The following is a 16109-nucleotide window of genomic DNA, read 5'->3' on the forward strand; positions in this document are numbered from 1 at the left end:
CAGAGCGGGGAGTCCGACAAGGTTCTCCATCCATGTGCCTACTTTTCCCGCAGGTTGACCCCAGCTGAACGGAACTATGACGTCGGCAATCGGGAACTTCTTGCGGTGAAGGAGGCTCTTGAGGAGTGGAGACACCTGTTGGAGGGAGCATCGGTACCATTTACGGTTTTCACGGACCATCGGAACCTGGAGTACATCCGGACCGCGAAGCGTCTGAACCCCAGGCAAGCCCGCTGGTCGCTGTTCTTCAGGCGTTTTGACTTCCGGATCACCTACCGCCCCGGGACAAAAAACCAACGATCTGACGCCCTGTCCCGGGTGCATGAAGAGGAGGTCAAGACCGAGCCGTCAGACCCCCCTGACACCATCATCCCCGAGTCCACTGTCGTGGCCACCCTTACCTGGGACGTGGAGAAGACCATCCGGGAGGCCCTGACATGGAGCCCGGACCCGGGGACGTCCCACCAGAGGCCAGGGCTGCGGTCCTTGACTTCTGTCACGGTTCCAAGCTCTCCTGTCATCCAGGGGTGCAAAGGACCATGGCAGTGGTCCGGCAGCGCTTCTGGTGGGCGTCTATGGAAGCCAACGTCCGGGAGTATGTCCAGGCCTGCACCACCTGTGCCAGGGGCAAAGCTGACCACCACAAGGCCCAAGGCCTCCTCCAGCCTCTGCCCGTGCCTCGTCGCCCCTGGTCTCATATTGGCCTGGACTTTGTCACGGGCCTCCCGCCGTCCCAGGGCAACACCACCATCTTAACAATAGTGGACCGGTTTCCAAGGCGGCTCACTTCGTGGCCCTCCCGAAGCTCCCGCCGACTCAGGAGACTGCAGACCTCCTGGTCCACCACGTCATGCGTCTGCATGGGATTCCATCAGACATTGTCTCGGATCGTGGTCCTCAGTTCTCCTCCCAGGTCTGGAGGAGTTTCTGCAGGGAACTGGGGGCCACCGTCAGTCTCTCGTCTGGGTACCACCCCCAGACGAACGGGCAGGCAGAGCGGACGAACCAGGAACTGGAGCAGGCCCTCCGCTGCGTGACCTCCACGCACCCAACGGCCTGGAGTGACCATCTGGCCTGGATCGAGTACGCTCATAATAGCCAAGTCTCATCTGCCACCGGCTTCTCCCCGTTTGAGGTGTGTTTGGGGTACCAGCCCCCATTGTTTCCGCTAGTGGAGGGAGAGGTCGGTGTACCCTCGGTCCAGGCCCATCTGAGGAAGTGCCGTCGGGTGTGGCGTACCGCCCGCTCTGCCCTGCTCAGAGCCCGGACGAGGGCTAAGGCCCATGCAGACCACCGGCGTTCCCCGGCCCCTGCATACCAGCCCGGGCAGGAGGTCTGGCTATCCACTAAGGACATCCCCCTGCAGGTGAAATCCCACAAACTAAAGGACAGGTACATCGGACCATTTCCCATACTCAAAGTCCTCAGTCCGGCCGCAGTGAAGCTGAAGCTGCCAGCTTCACTGCGGATACACCCCGTGTTTCATGTGTCAAGACTCAAGCCCTGCCATACCTCACCACTGTGTGCCCCGGGACCAGCGCCGCCTCCTGCCCGGATCATTGACGGGGAGCCAGCGTGGACGGTACGCCGGCTCCTGGACGTCCGTCGAAAGGGCCGGGGGTTCCAGTATCTGGTGGACTGGGAGGGTTATGGCCCCGAAGAGCGCTCCTGGGTGAAGAGGAGCTTCATCCTGGACCCGCCCTCCTGGCCGACTTCTACACCCGTCACCCGGACAAGCCTGGTCGGGCCAGGATGCGCCCGTTGGGGGGGGGTCCTGTTGTGTGGGCCGCTGAAGAGGAGTACTGCTGGCCCACCACCACAAGATGGCGCCCTGCTTGAAGTGCGTGCTTCAAGCACGAGGGGCGTCGGCACGACCAGGAGTGACAGCTGTCACTCATCATCCGTACCAGCTGTCACTCATCCACTACTCATCACCACCACCATAAGGCCGGACTGCAACTCCACCTCCCCGCCGAGAAATCAACTACCATTCAGGTAACCTTCTCTGCTGTAATTATTGTTGTCCAAAACATTGTTCTGTGTGCAGCCGTGTTCCTGCGGGCTCTGTCGGAGGCTGGATTGGCGGACAGTGAGAGGACGACGTTCTTTGCCTCTCACTTCATCCAGGAAAGAGACCAACAGGAGCTGCACAGGTGAAATTGTTGCTGGAGGTGGAGGTTCTCCCTCCTACCTGTATACAGACTGTGGGATTACTGAGTGTGCGAACTCACACTCATCAGGACTGTCTCTGTTCTCTGCCAGCAGTACCGGGTCTGACTGCTGAAGACAGCGGCCACCTGGGGCGCAGGGCTTGGCGGCTCCGGTGTTCTTCAGCTCCTTTGGTGGTGGAAGCTGTGTGGGATCCGGCTCTTCTCTCGCCAGGCGTCTTCTATCGTCGAGCCTGCCCACACGTCACCTGGTATATGATTGACAGTCACCATATTGTTGTTGTCTGTACGTCGTTGTGCGATTCACAACATATAATTGTACTTTTGGCTTATCCATTGTCCGTTCATTAACGCCCCCTGTTGTGGGTCCGTGTCACAACACTTTCACAACATGGGGGTTAGTAAGGTTAGACTTTACCTGTGTAAAGCGCTTTGAGGCAACTCTGTTGTGATTTGACGAACTCTGCTTTTTAAACCCCACAAAAACCAAATACCGAAACAGAAGCTAAAAACCCACAAACCAAAGAACAAAAGACTAACAACTAAGGTGGAACTCAAACAGGCTAAAGTGTGCAAACACAGAAAAACAACATGACTAACAGATATGGACACTGGACTGAAACACAATAATTAACATCAAGACACGACAGGGGACACAGACACAACATATTTCTGTTCCGGCAAGGGAGGATAGGGCTCCCTCTGGTGGCGCTTCCTTCGCCATTGCAGGTGCGGGCACTAGATGGCACCCTCCTCCCTTTAATCACACACAAGACACAACCAGTAACTCTGGTGGTGTCCATCGGGAGATATTGTTTTTTGTAACTCCTCTACCTCCCGCGTGATTTGGGCTTCCCATGGATGCTGAAACACAATCCACGGATTGATTGGCCGTCTGGGGTAGTGGTTCAGTGGAGCGAAACCTGCCATCGGGTGTGTTTAGGATCCTCGGTTCCTCCGGTTTACATGCTAAGGAGGGGCAAAGTCCCTCGCAATCTGACGGCAGTGCCAGTTGAGTACCACGATCTTGCTGACGTCTTCAGCAAGGATCTGGCACTCACCCTTCCCCACCGTCCGTATGATTGTGCCATTGATTTGGTTCCAGGCGTTGAGTTCCCGTCCAGCAGGCTGTACAACCTCTGACGACCTGAGCGCGAATCAATGGAGACCTACATCTGGGACCATTAGCTGCCGGGCTGATCCGGAATTCCACCTCCCCGATGGGTGCAGGTTTCTTTTTGTGGGCAAGAAAGATGGCGGACTGCGTCCATGCATTGATTACATTGGGCTGAATGAGATTACGGTTCGCAACCGATACCCTTGCCATTGTTGGATTCCGTGTTCACCCCCCTGCATGGAGCCAAAATCTTACTAAGCTGGATCTTAGAAATGCGTATCACCTGGTTCGGATCCGGAAGGGAGACGAATGGAAGACGACATCTAACACCCCATTAGGTCACTTTGAGTACCTGGTCATGCCGTTCGGCCCTCACCAACGCCCCCGCGACGTTCCAAGCCTTGGTTAACGACGTCTTGCGGGACTTCCTGCACCGATTCGTCTTCGTATATCTGGACGATATTCTCATCTTTTCTCCGGATCCTGAGACCCATGTCCAGCATGTACGTCAGGTCCTGCAGCGGTTGTTAGAGACCGACTGTTTGTGAAGGGCGAGAAGTGCGAGTTTCACCGCACGTCTTTGTCCTTCCTGGGGTTTATCATCTCCTCTAACTCCGTCGCCCCTGATCCGGCCAAGGTTGCGGCGGTGAGAGATTGGCCCCAACCACAAGCCGTAGGAAGCTGCAACAGGTCCTCGGCTTCGCTAATTTCTATAGGAGGTTCATTAAGGGCTACAGTCAGGTAGTTAGCCCCCTGACAGCCTGACCTCTCCAAAAGTCCCCTTCACCTGGTCGGATCGTGTGCGAAGCCGCGCGTTCAAGGAGTTTGAAACGACGGTTCTCTACTGCGCCAGTTTTGGTGCAGCCTGACCCTAGCCGCCAGTTTGTGGTTGAAGTGGATGCCTCTGACTCAGGGATAGGAGCCGTGCTATCCCAGAGCGGAGAGACCGATAAGGTTCTTCACCCGTGTGCCTACTTTTCTCACAGGTTGACCCCGGCTGAACGGAACTATGACGTCGGCAATCGAGAACTCCTTGCGGTGAAAGAGGCTCTTGAGGAGTGGAGACACCTGTTGGAGGGAGCGTCTGTGCTGTTCACGGTTTTCACTGACCATTGGAACCTGGAGTATATCAGGACCGCCAAGCCTGAACCCCAGGCAAGCCCGCTGGTCACTGTTCTTCGGGCGTTTTGACTTCCGGATCACCTATTGCCCCGGGACCAAGAACCAGAGGTCAGATGCCTTGTCCCGGGTACACGAAGAGGAGGTCAAAACTGCACTGTCGGATCCACCGGAGCCCATCCTGCCTGAGTCCACTATCGTGGCCACCCTCACCTGGACGTGGAGAAGATCGTCCGGAGGCCCTGGCACGAAGCCCGGACCCGGGAACTGGACCAAGAAACAACTATACGTCCCACCAGAGGCCAGGGCTTCGGTCCTTGACTTCTGTCACGGTTCCAAGCTTGCCTGTCATCCGGGGTGCGAAGGACCGTGGCAGTTGTCCGGCAGCGCTTCTGGTGGGCATGGAGGCCGACGTCCGGGAGTACATCCAGGCCTGCACCACCTGTGCCAGGGGCAAGGCTGACCACAGGAAATCCCAAGGTCTGCTTCAACCACTTCCTGTGCCTCATCGCCCCTGGTCCCACATCGGCCTGGATTTTGTCACGGGTCTCCACCGTCCCAGGGCAACACCACCATCCTCACGATAGTGGACCGATTCTCCAAGGTGGCCCACTTCGTGGCCCTCCCGAAGCTCCCTACGACCCAGGAGACAGCGGACCTCCTGGTCCACCACGTCGTCCGTCTGCATGGTATCCCCACTGACGTAGTCTCAGATCATGGTCCCCAGTTTTCCTCTCACGTCTGGAGGAGTTTCTGCAGGGAACTGGGGGCCACCGTGAGCCTCTCGTCCGGGTACCATCCACAGACGAACGGACAGGCAGAGCGGGCCAACCAAGAGCTGGAACAGACCCTCCGCTGTGTGACATCCGCGCACCTGACAGCCTGGAGCAACCACCTGGCCTGGATCGAGTATGCGCATAACAGCCAGGTGTCTTCTGCTACCGGCCTCTCCCCATTTGAGGTGTGTTTGGGGTACCAGCCCCCATTATTTCCCGTGGTGGAGGGAGAGGTCGGTGTGCCCTCGGTCCGGGCCCACCTTCGGAGGTGCCATCGGGTGTGGCACCACCCGTTCTGCCTTGTTGAAGGCCCGGACGAGGGCCAAGACCCATGCAGGCCGCCGGCGGTCCCCGGCCCCTGCATACCAGCCCGGGCAGGAGGTGTGGTTGTCAACGAAGGACATCCCACTTCAGGTACAGTCACCGAAACTGATGGACAGGTTCATCGGACCATTTCGCATCCTTAAGGTCCTTAGCCCTGCCGCCCGGTGTTCCACATCTCCAAAATCAAACCGTACCACACCTCACCCCTCTGTGCTCCCGGTCCGGCGCCGCCTCCTGCTCGGATCATTGACGGGGAGGCGGCTTGCACAGTGCGCCGGCTCCTGGACGTCCGTCGAATGGGCCGGGGTTCCAATATCTGGTGGACTGGGAGGGGTATGGACCCGAAGAACGCTCCTGGGTGAAGAGGAGCTTCATCCTGGATTCGGCCCTCCTGGCCGATTTCTACCGTCGACACCCCGACAAGCCTGGTCGGGCGCCAGGAGGCGCCCGTTGAGGGGGGGGTCCTGTTGTGTGGGCCGCCAGAAGGAGGTACTGCTGCCACCCCACCACCAGGGCGCCCTGCCTGAAGTGCAGGCTTCAGGCACGAGAGGGCGCTGCCGCCACGGACACAGCCGGGAGTGACAGCTGTCACTCATTATTTCCTGACAGCTGTCACTCATTCTTCATCATCTCACTCCATAAAACCCAGACGTCATCTCCACCTCATCGCCGAGATATCGTACTTCTATGGAGGTAACTTTCTCTGCCTGTATTGATTGATTCCAAGAGCTATTGTGTTGCAGCTGTCTAACCAGAGGACTGGCGTGGGTTGCGACTGTTTCGTCCTACTTCCCGTCAGATAAGTGGTTACACAGACGCTGCACGAGTGTGTATTAGAGGTGGAGGTGGCATTCCCACCGTTGTTGTTACGGGGTGTACACACACCCAAACTTGACTGTCTTTGCTCTTCGCCAGCAGTACCAGATCCGACAGTCGGGGACGGTGATCACCTGGGAATTCGGGACTTGGCGGCTCCAGTATTCACCAGGTTCGGTGGCGGCGGAAATTGTGTGGTTCCGGCTTTTCTCAGGACAGACGTCTTCTATCCTCGAGCCTACCCACACGTCACCTTTGTGGATTGACTGTTATCAGATTCTGAGATTGTCTGTATATTCGTTGTGCACCTTCACAACATTAAATTGTTACTTTTTTGGCTCATCTATTGACTGTTCATTTGCGCCCCCTGTTGTGGGTCCGTGTCACTACACTTTCACAACACTGGTATAAAACCTGTAAATAAACAGTTTTATTATGAGTTTTCTTTAGATGAGTTAGGGGATGGATACATGAACATTTCCAAGTCACTGAATATGTCTTGAACTTTATTTACATCAGTTATGAAAAAATACAAACAGTATGGCACTCTATGGTAAATCTGCATGGAGTGGAAAGTTCTCAAAAACTGAGTGACTGTGCAAGAAGAAGAAGAGTGAGGAAAGCCACCAAGACACCTAGACAACCCAGAAGAAGTTACAGCTTCTGTGGCTGTGATTGGAGAAATTGTGCACAGTGCATGTTTTGCATTTTGTATTCCCAGTTATACAGCTTCATGATGAAGTGGTATAGAGGAGGATTTTCTTTCACCAAAAGATCAAATCTAGGCTTGCATCTCAGATGTGCTTTCTGGCAAATTGTAGCTGAACTTTCAGGCCTTTGTAAGAAAATCCTCGTCCATAAAAGTATTTTTTTTTAAATAAATTACACACACATACTGTATATACTTTTTAAATTGTCTATGCTTTTGCAAAGTGGAACCAAATCTCTACACAATGAGTTATATTACATAAAATAATAAATACATTCCCCATAAGACCAAGAACACAACTAGAAGTACATTTTTACTCATCTTGTTTGTGCCAATTAATTAAGAGACTTTGCCACACATTTAAGCGGCTTTTGCTGCCATCAAATGTCCAATGTGGGCATTTCATTGCGTCTGGTAAATTTTAAACTTGAAACCCAAAATTCAGTTAAAAAAAAATTATATATATATATATATATATATATATATATATATATATATATATATATATTATATAATATATATATATCCAGGGCACTTATAAATGTCAGAAAAGCATGATTTATTTATTTAATTTTTTTTTTTTTTTTTTTGGTCACACAGAGTTTTGGTCTCCCCGTATTAACAATTTAAATTTGGAGAGTTTTATAGTTTTTGAGTTTTAAGATATGAACGTTTACCAGAATTTCCCCTGACACACACAACTTACAGTTGTGAATAAAATGTAAAGTGATAGACTGGACTGTACAACTACACACTCTAAAAATGAACTGCTGTCTCAACAAGAAAAACTGATGTAAGAATTTGCATAGATTTTTTTAAACTTATATATATATATATATATAACCCTAACCAACATCATATTGTGTTTGCTCACACCAAAATGATAAAAGCAATTGTGACAAGTTTGAATCACTGTTGCATGTCTTCAGTTTTTATATGTTGCCTGAGGCGGTTCTGCAGTTAGTGTGTAAGTTGTAAAAAACAGAATCATTACACACATATAAACTAAAGCGAGCGATAACCTTGACTGAAGAACACAAGAACAACAACACAAGTAAAGTTTAATCGAATCCTAATGACAATGAAGCTCTTTCAGCTCAGGTTTGATTGTTACCTCGATAAGTTTAGAACTTTTCCACATAAAACAACATGTTAAACTATCAAATATGTCAAGATGAACTTTATCATGGCTGAAACAGACACGCTGCCCATCAGCGATGAGCGGTGAAGGAGAATGAAAAAGTTGACATCCATGAAAAAAGAGAAAAACAAATATACTTCTTACATTTCTTCCATTCAGGTCATAAAAAGTTTGATCATCATCGAAAATAACAAAATGGACAAACAGTGAATAAAAGAAATGTATAGTGAAATAATGAAAAATGAGCCAAAGTTTGCATCCCCCTTTATGAAATGTTCTCTGTGACTTTTTGTGTGTCCTCTGTCACAACTCTGAAGGAGTTACTGGCATCTGTGGCTGTGATCAGAGGAACTGTGCAACTTTGGTCTGCTGCAACACCAGTTACACAGCTTTTTGGTGGAGTGGAACAGGGAAGGATTTCCTTCAAAACCAAATAAAAAGACATGGTCTTTCTCTTCTATTGTCCCAGAAGGAAAACTGAAGACTCAAACAGAGATTCGATCTATTTTCTTGGATAAAAAAAAAAAAAATTGAAAACCAAGGCAAACATCAGAGAAAAAGCTCAACATAACTTACGTATGTAGACGTTTCAGACATCTGCAACCCCACATTAGAAAAAGTTGTGATGGAATGGAAAAAAAAAAAACAAAAACAAAAAAATACTGGAGACAGTATGAACCCAAGATATTTCAGTTATTTTCTGGTCAGCGTCATTTCATTTGCTAATATATGTCCATTCCTGAATTAAATCCTGCAGCACATTCCAAAAAAGTTGGGATGCTAAAGCATTTGTCATTTTGTAATGTTGCCGTTACATCTCACAACACTTAAAGGGCATATCTCACTCCAATCAACACTATCGTTTAAAAAATTATATACCAGGTTAGTCCTGATGTAGCTGATAAAAATAAAATTAGCCACACAGCGTCTGAAAAATGTACACAGATTCTGAGCTATTTTTAGCCATAAAAGTGATGTTGACTATGACCTGTCTGAAGATCAGTGTCTGCTTCATGACTTACTCCAGTACACTGGACTGTTTTTTTTTTTTGTCTCCAAATGTAATGTGTCTTCAATTTGGTGTTTGAATCAAATTCTTGTGTTCGTCCGTCTCCGCTTCTTTGTAAACCTGTGTTGTATTCAGAAAAAAATTCAGAAATTATTATTATAAATAATTCAGAAATAGTAATGACTGTGGGCCATGTAGAACTCCACCGTGTGGCGCTACAGCCTTATTTGGATGTCTTCCAGTAGCTTCACTTAGCTTAGCCATTGCTTTAGCTCAGCTTAGCCAGTAACATAAAACATCTGGAAGCTGATCCATGTCACAGTTCTCCTGTTAACAGCGATCACTCGTTGTACGACTGTCCAACTCATCATCACATAAGCAGGTTCCTCAGTCAGGCTTGCTGGCATCCCACACATAGCATGTTAGCTTAGCTTAGCTTAGCGTGACACAATGCCATGGTACAAATCACAAATATGGCCGGTTCAATGCTTTTGGGAGAGGAAACATACTTTGTTAGAGTTCACAAAGGAAAAGGGTAAAATCCATAGGTAGATCTGTTTTTTGAAGCCTATTCTCACGCTGTGGTCGGCTTCACTACTGCTGTGTCCCAGAGGGACTCCTAAAAAAACCCTCCCATTTTCCTTCTCAAAACATTATCTTTGGAAAATCTGTCCACCTAATAAGCAGCAATAGTTGTGTGACTCCATCCTTCCAAAACACACATTTTAACAATTTTGAGGCATTCACTGTCAAAGTCCACAAAAAACACTGATTTCACACTGTAAAAAAATATGTTTCTCCCCCATTCCTTTCAGGGGCTGCATGACCTGATGTGATTTCACCAAAGTTCATTGAGCATGCGTCCGCTTTTGTGCAGCCTTGCCCCTCCACAAGGAGGCCAAACAGAGTAATTTAAGATTTTCCAAATTTAATTTAATTTTTGTCTTGGTGGATCATGGGATTTATTTTCATCACGTGCAGAATGTTGAAGTATTGACTAATGCCTGTGATAAACACTGATGTGAACGTGTGAAACAAAATTATTTTCAGGTGTTTTCCATATCAGGACGCTTTATATAGATACATATTTATCAGGCTGTGATGATGAATCCGACTGAAATGAACAGGTAAGATTAAGACTTCATATTTATTCCATGTGTGAATGCTTTTAATATTTGAAACTGTTTGCATGAGGACTGCAGCTTTCAGTTATTCAGCTGATCAATGGACAGCATCAATGGACGTACTTTGACTTATGAGCAACTTAAAAGTAACTTGTGTCAACAATCACATAACTTACCTACAATTTATGGCCTACATATGCAGGACGTATGAGCCATATGCTGGCATACGCTGAAAATACTGTGCATGCCCAAATTTTTTTGATGACTTTGCCGTGCTATGACAAATACCAGCATGTTTCAACATGTTTTTAACTTATAAAAAAACTTACCCATAACTTATTAAACATATGCCTGTGTATTCAGTGTATTTTTAATACGTAGGCATACGCAGGCTAAATCGTCAAGGTGTGACAGGGATTTTATCCACTGAAATTCCTTCAGATTCCTTAAATCCTTTAATGATATTCTGCTCTGTGGATTAAATCCCTTCCAGTCCTTCTTTGACTAACATGTTGACAACACCTGTTTGAAATATCATTATTTATTTATCTATTCACTTATTTATCCCTCGTTACTAGTCCTAAATTGCCATCTCAGATTTTTTTTTAATGTGTCATGCAGTGTTGCCATAGTTACTTTAAAAAGTTACTTTATTAGTTACTTTTTGCAATTACTGTATACAGTTACTTCATTAGCAGCTGCTGACAGCTTGTAACTAATAAGTAATGTAACTAATAAGGTAACTGGCGAGCTAACTTGGTTAGATTGTCACGCCTCCTGTCCCAGCCGGCCTCAACGATCAATCTCTGGGGGTACTGATTAACCGCAGGATATGCAATGTGGGTGTAAGAAAAAGGCCAAACCTTTTATTTTGTGATTGTAACCTCCGTTTCACAAGCTGAGAGGATCTTAACAGATGGACAGCATGTCTCATCTCTGATTCCATTAAGAACAGCAGCTGTCGGAGATGTTTGTTTACTGATCAATAAAGCAGGTCCAACATCGCTCGGACTAACTTCAAACAAGACGTGGCACAAGTCCAACTGGTATGCTGAAACCTTTGAAGTACTCCATCCTCTCCTGAGACCTCCAGCTGCAGGACTGTTTTTGATCAGTCATTTTAAAACATGTTTCTCTCACATTTTGCCTCACATTGTCAAGCTGTGCAGCGGCGAGACGTAATGGCTATCCCTTGTTCATCAACCCACGCTCAGTTTCTTAATTCCTGGTATTGCACTTCTCCAATGTTGTCCCCAATGAAGATCAAATACATGGAAACGACGTTGCTGAGGGCAACCAAGACATGCAAGAAATCCAATAGTTGGATTTAACTACCTCTAAAAGTGCCAGAAAGGAAGAATTTTTCAGATTTCGCAATCTGTACTCTGTATATAAAAAAGTTATTCTAATAGTTTGAAAGTAAATCTGTGCAGAGTTTGAATTTGAATTTTTAAGGCTGAATGTATTTATCATGAAAATCAGAGTCTGAAGTTGAATTTCAAATACTTCAACCTAAAAAAAATTCAACCTAAAAATTTACCTAAAAAAAAATTTAACCTCAAAATAAATAAATAAATAAAAAAATAAATAAAAATAAAATTCACCTCCACAAATTCAACCTCAGAAAAAATTCAACTTCAAAAAATTCAACGTAAAAAAATAGAAAGCAAGGAGAAGCAATCGATCCCTGTCTCAGTCATCCACGTCACAGATTTACTTCCATAAATGTTGGATGATTGAGACAGGGATTGATTGCTTCTCCCTGCTTTTTTATTTTTTGAGGTTGAATTTTTTTTTAGGTGAATTTTTTAGGTTGAATGTTTTTAGGTTGAATTTTTATATATATATTTTTTTTAAGTTGAAGTTTTTGAGGCTGAATATTTTGATGCTAAACAAATGCAAGCTTAGAAATTCAACTTCAACTCTGATTTTATGCTAAAACGTTCAACCCTTAAAATTCAATTTAGACTCTGATGGCACAGATTTACTTCCATATAATAGCCAGATATTGTATTTATTTATTTTTTCTGCATAGATGACTTCAGTCGACCCTCACAAGACATTTAGAGCAACCATTTTCTGCTGCTTATCCAGGTCCAGGTTTGCAGTGGCAGGACATCAAACTGCTCATCATACACTTCCCTATTCTTTAAATCCTCTAACTCTTCCTGGGGGATCCCAAGGAGTTCCCCATCCAGCTGAGAAATATAATCCCTCCAGTGTGTCCTGGGTCTTCCCTGGGGCCTCCTCCTAGTTTGGTGTGCCTGGAAGAACTTCTTAGGGAGACGACCAGGGGGCATCCTTACCTGACCATTTAAGTTCAAGTTCATCGTTTATTCGCCTCATCATATATACAGATACATACAATGTGGAAATCATTTTAGTCCTATGCGCTGTCTTAAAAAAAAAAAAGAAATTACATAATAAATACATTCACCACGTTAACATGAAACAATTTTAAAGTAAATAAAAATCATATATAAATACTCTACTACAATTTGCTTGTTAGCAGGCGGATGGCTGAGGGGAAAAATCCAGAATAAGATCTGGTTGAAGTGGTTGCTAATGACCGGTATCTTCTACCTGATGGGAGTAGCTTGAAAAGTTTGTTGGCGGGATGAGATTTATCAGCCTGGATCTTTCTAGCTCGCAATTTACTCCATTTACAGTCCATTTACAGCCCAAGATGTCTTAGATTACTTCAAAAGAAATCAGATGATGTTAAATTTGTCCCAGCATGCCTTAGTTCTGCCACTGCACCCTGTTATTGATGTGGGTGTCATCACTGATATCTCACCTAGATTGACTGAATTTGATATTATTTCACTGGGTGTGCTGAAGACATGAGACACATTTATTCTCCCGTTCGTATGGCTAGCATAGTGGCATAATATGGAACTATCCTTCCTATCCTTTTAAATTCATTTTATTAGTAATGGAACAGGTCTCGACCTCCTATGACTGCTGGAGCCTATCCCAGCAGTCATAGGACGTGACGTGGGGTACACCCAAGACAGGATGCTGGTAGACTTCCCGGCTGTGAGGCAAGCACAAGTATTAAAGTGTCAACTAGCTCAAAAAATAAATTACACCCCATCCTTGGCTCTACCACAGTAATACATATTGTATATCAGTGGTACCAATTAATGTCACCATAGTGGCATCTTGTTGCAGTATTTTAACCCAGAGGGGTCAAAATCCTGGCATGCTTGGAGATGATGTGAATTTCTATCATATATATATATATATATATATATATATATATATATATATATATATATATATATATATATATATATATATATATATATATATATATATATATATATATAAACAAAAGGGACTCCACCTTTAACAATGGCTACATCATAAATTGTCAGGGAGTAGCCAGGACTGCTTCAGGATCATGTACTTACAATATTACCACTAGCAGACCACCCAGAGCCTGGATCTGAGTCTATCCTTGAATCAGTCAGTACGTATATCAGGGATTGTCAGATCTAGAGTCGATGGATTCAAAGGTGGCTTCTTTTTAAATTCCATAAGTAAACACACCTACTGTTGCAGCCAAACTCAGAGCTTTGTGCTTCAGGAAGACTGTCAGGCTGTTCTACACCTCAAAGCTGCTTTTCAGTTTGTTTTGACTTTCAAACTCCCACGAAGCTCTCAGGTGTTGTCAGGTCTTACATTTTTATGAGGAGCTCAGTTGAACACACACGCTTATTTGCACAGGTGGGATCACACGGAGTCATCACTCCCCCCCCCAAAATCAATGACAGTAAATAACTGTTGGAATTAGTTATTGTAATCAAAGTGTTGCATTCAGTGGAAGTTTTCTGTGCAATTGGCAGGACCAGCGTCGGGGTTAATGGTGTCAGAGTAGGTGTACAAAGTTTACATGATAAAATCTGTTTCCATCACTTCCATTTCAAATGAGTTGCAAGAATATTATGAATGATCACAAAATATTTCACACTATTAAATTTTATACATCAAATGGAACATATTAATTTATGGTAATTTAATGAATTTATTGTACTTTATTAGAATAATTCTGAATACTGAAATTGAGTTATTGAGACATAAAGGGCAGATGCAGCAGCATTTTATTTATTTAAATAATTACCCAATGATTTTCACATTATCTGCACTTTTTCTTTGTTTTGTAAAGACTCTTGTACATTATCATTTTGTGTGATGGAATGTTTGCAGATAAATTGTAAGTTATGTTTAGCTATACTTTCCCTAAAAGTGTTTGTTGCAAATTGTGATTTGCTTTTATTTTTTAATGGGTGTTTGAAGTTGTGGCACAAATGATTGTCAGTGTGTGCGAGCTGTGAGGGTTCCATGGCTTACTGAAGCACATCTGCAGAAAAGTTCAAGTTTGTCATAAAATAATTTCACTTCTTTCCTTTTTATTTGTTCTCTTTTATTCTCCTCTCTGACCTGCCCTGTCTAATTATGCCCACTAGGGGGCAGAGGCTTCATACTGCTGAAGAATGAAGCTCAGCTGCAGCTCATTTCATGACTGAAACAATCTTTCAAATGGTGATACAAGTACAGTATTCACAGAACCTCACTTTTCCCACATTTTGTTATGTAACATCCTTATTCCAAATGGATGAAATTCATTGATTTTTTTCCACTCAAAATCCTACCCACAAAACCCCATAATGTCAATGTGAAAAATGTTTGTTTGTTTTTGGATTTTTGCAAATTTATTAAAATTATAAATTATAAGACATCACACATACGTAAGCATTTACAGTCTTTGCCATGAAGCTCAAAATTGAGTTCAGGTGCATCCTGTTTCCACTGATCATCACTGAGATGTTTCTACAGCTTAACTGGAGTCCATCTGGGGAAAATTCAGTTGATTGTACATGATTTGTAAAGACACACACCTGTCTACATTTAAGGTCTCACAGTTGACAGTGTATGTCAGAGCACAAACCAAGCACGAAGTCAAAGGAATTGTCTGTAGACCTCTGAGACAGGATTGTCTCAAGGCACAAACCTGGGGAAGCGTACAGAAACATTTCTGCTACTTTGAAGGTCCCAGTGAGCATGGTGGCCTCCATCACCTGCAAATGGAATAACTTCAGATCCACCAGGACTCTTCCTAGAGATGGCCACCTGTATAAACTTAGAAAAAATCTTAGAAACATGGTGTCTAACCAGATCCTTACTCTGGATGGCATTACCCTGACCTCTAGTAATACTGTGAGAAATCTTGGAGTCATTTTTGATCAGGATATGTCATTCAATGCGCATATTAAACAAATATGTAGGACTGCTTTTTTGCATTTGCGCAATATCTCTAAAATTAGAAAGGTCTTGTCTCAGAGTGATGCTGAAAAACTAATTCATGCATTTATTTCCTCTAGGCTGGACTATTGTAATTCATTATTATCAGGTTGTCCTAAAAGTTCCTTGAAAAGCCTTCAGTTAATTCAAAATGCTGCAGCTAGAGTACTGACAGGGACTAGAAGGAGAGAGCATATCTCACCCATATTGGCCTCTCTTCATTGGCTTCCTGTTAATTCTAGAATAGAATTTAAAATTCTTCTTCTTACTTATAAGGTTTTGAATAATCAAGTCCCATCTTATCTTAGGGACCTCATAGTACCATATCACCCCAATAGAGCGCTTCGCTCTCAGACTGCAGGCTTACTTGTAGTTCCTAGGGTTTGTAAGAGTAGAATGGGAGGCAGAGCCTTCAGCTTTCCGGCTCCTCTCCTGTGGAACCAGCTCCCAATTCGGATCAGGGAGACAGACACCCTCTCTACTTTTAAGATTAGGCTTA

The sequence above is a fragment of the Thalassophryne amazonica genome, chromosome 8 (genome assembly GCF_902500255.1).
Source record: "Thalassophryne amazonica chromosome 8, fThaAma1.1, whole genome shotgun sequence".
Classification (NCBI taxonomy): domain Eukaryota; kingdom Metazoa; phylum Chordata; class Actinopteri; order Batrachoidiformes; family Batrachoididae; genus Thalassophryne; species Thalassophryne amazonica.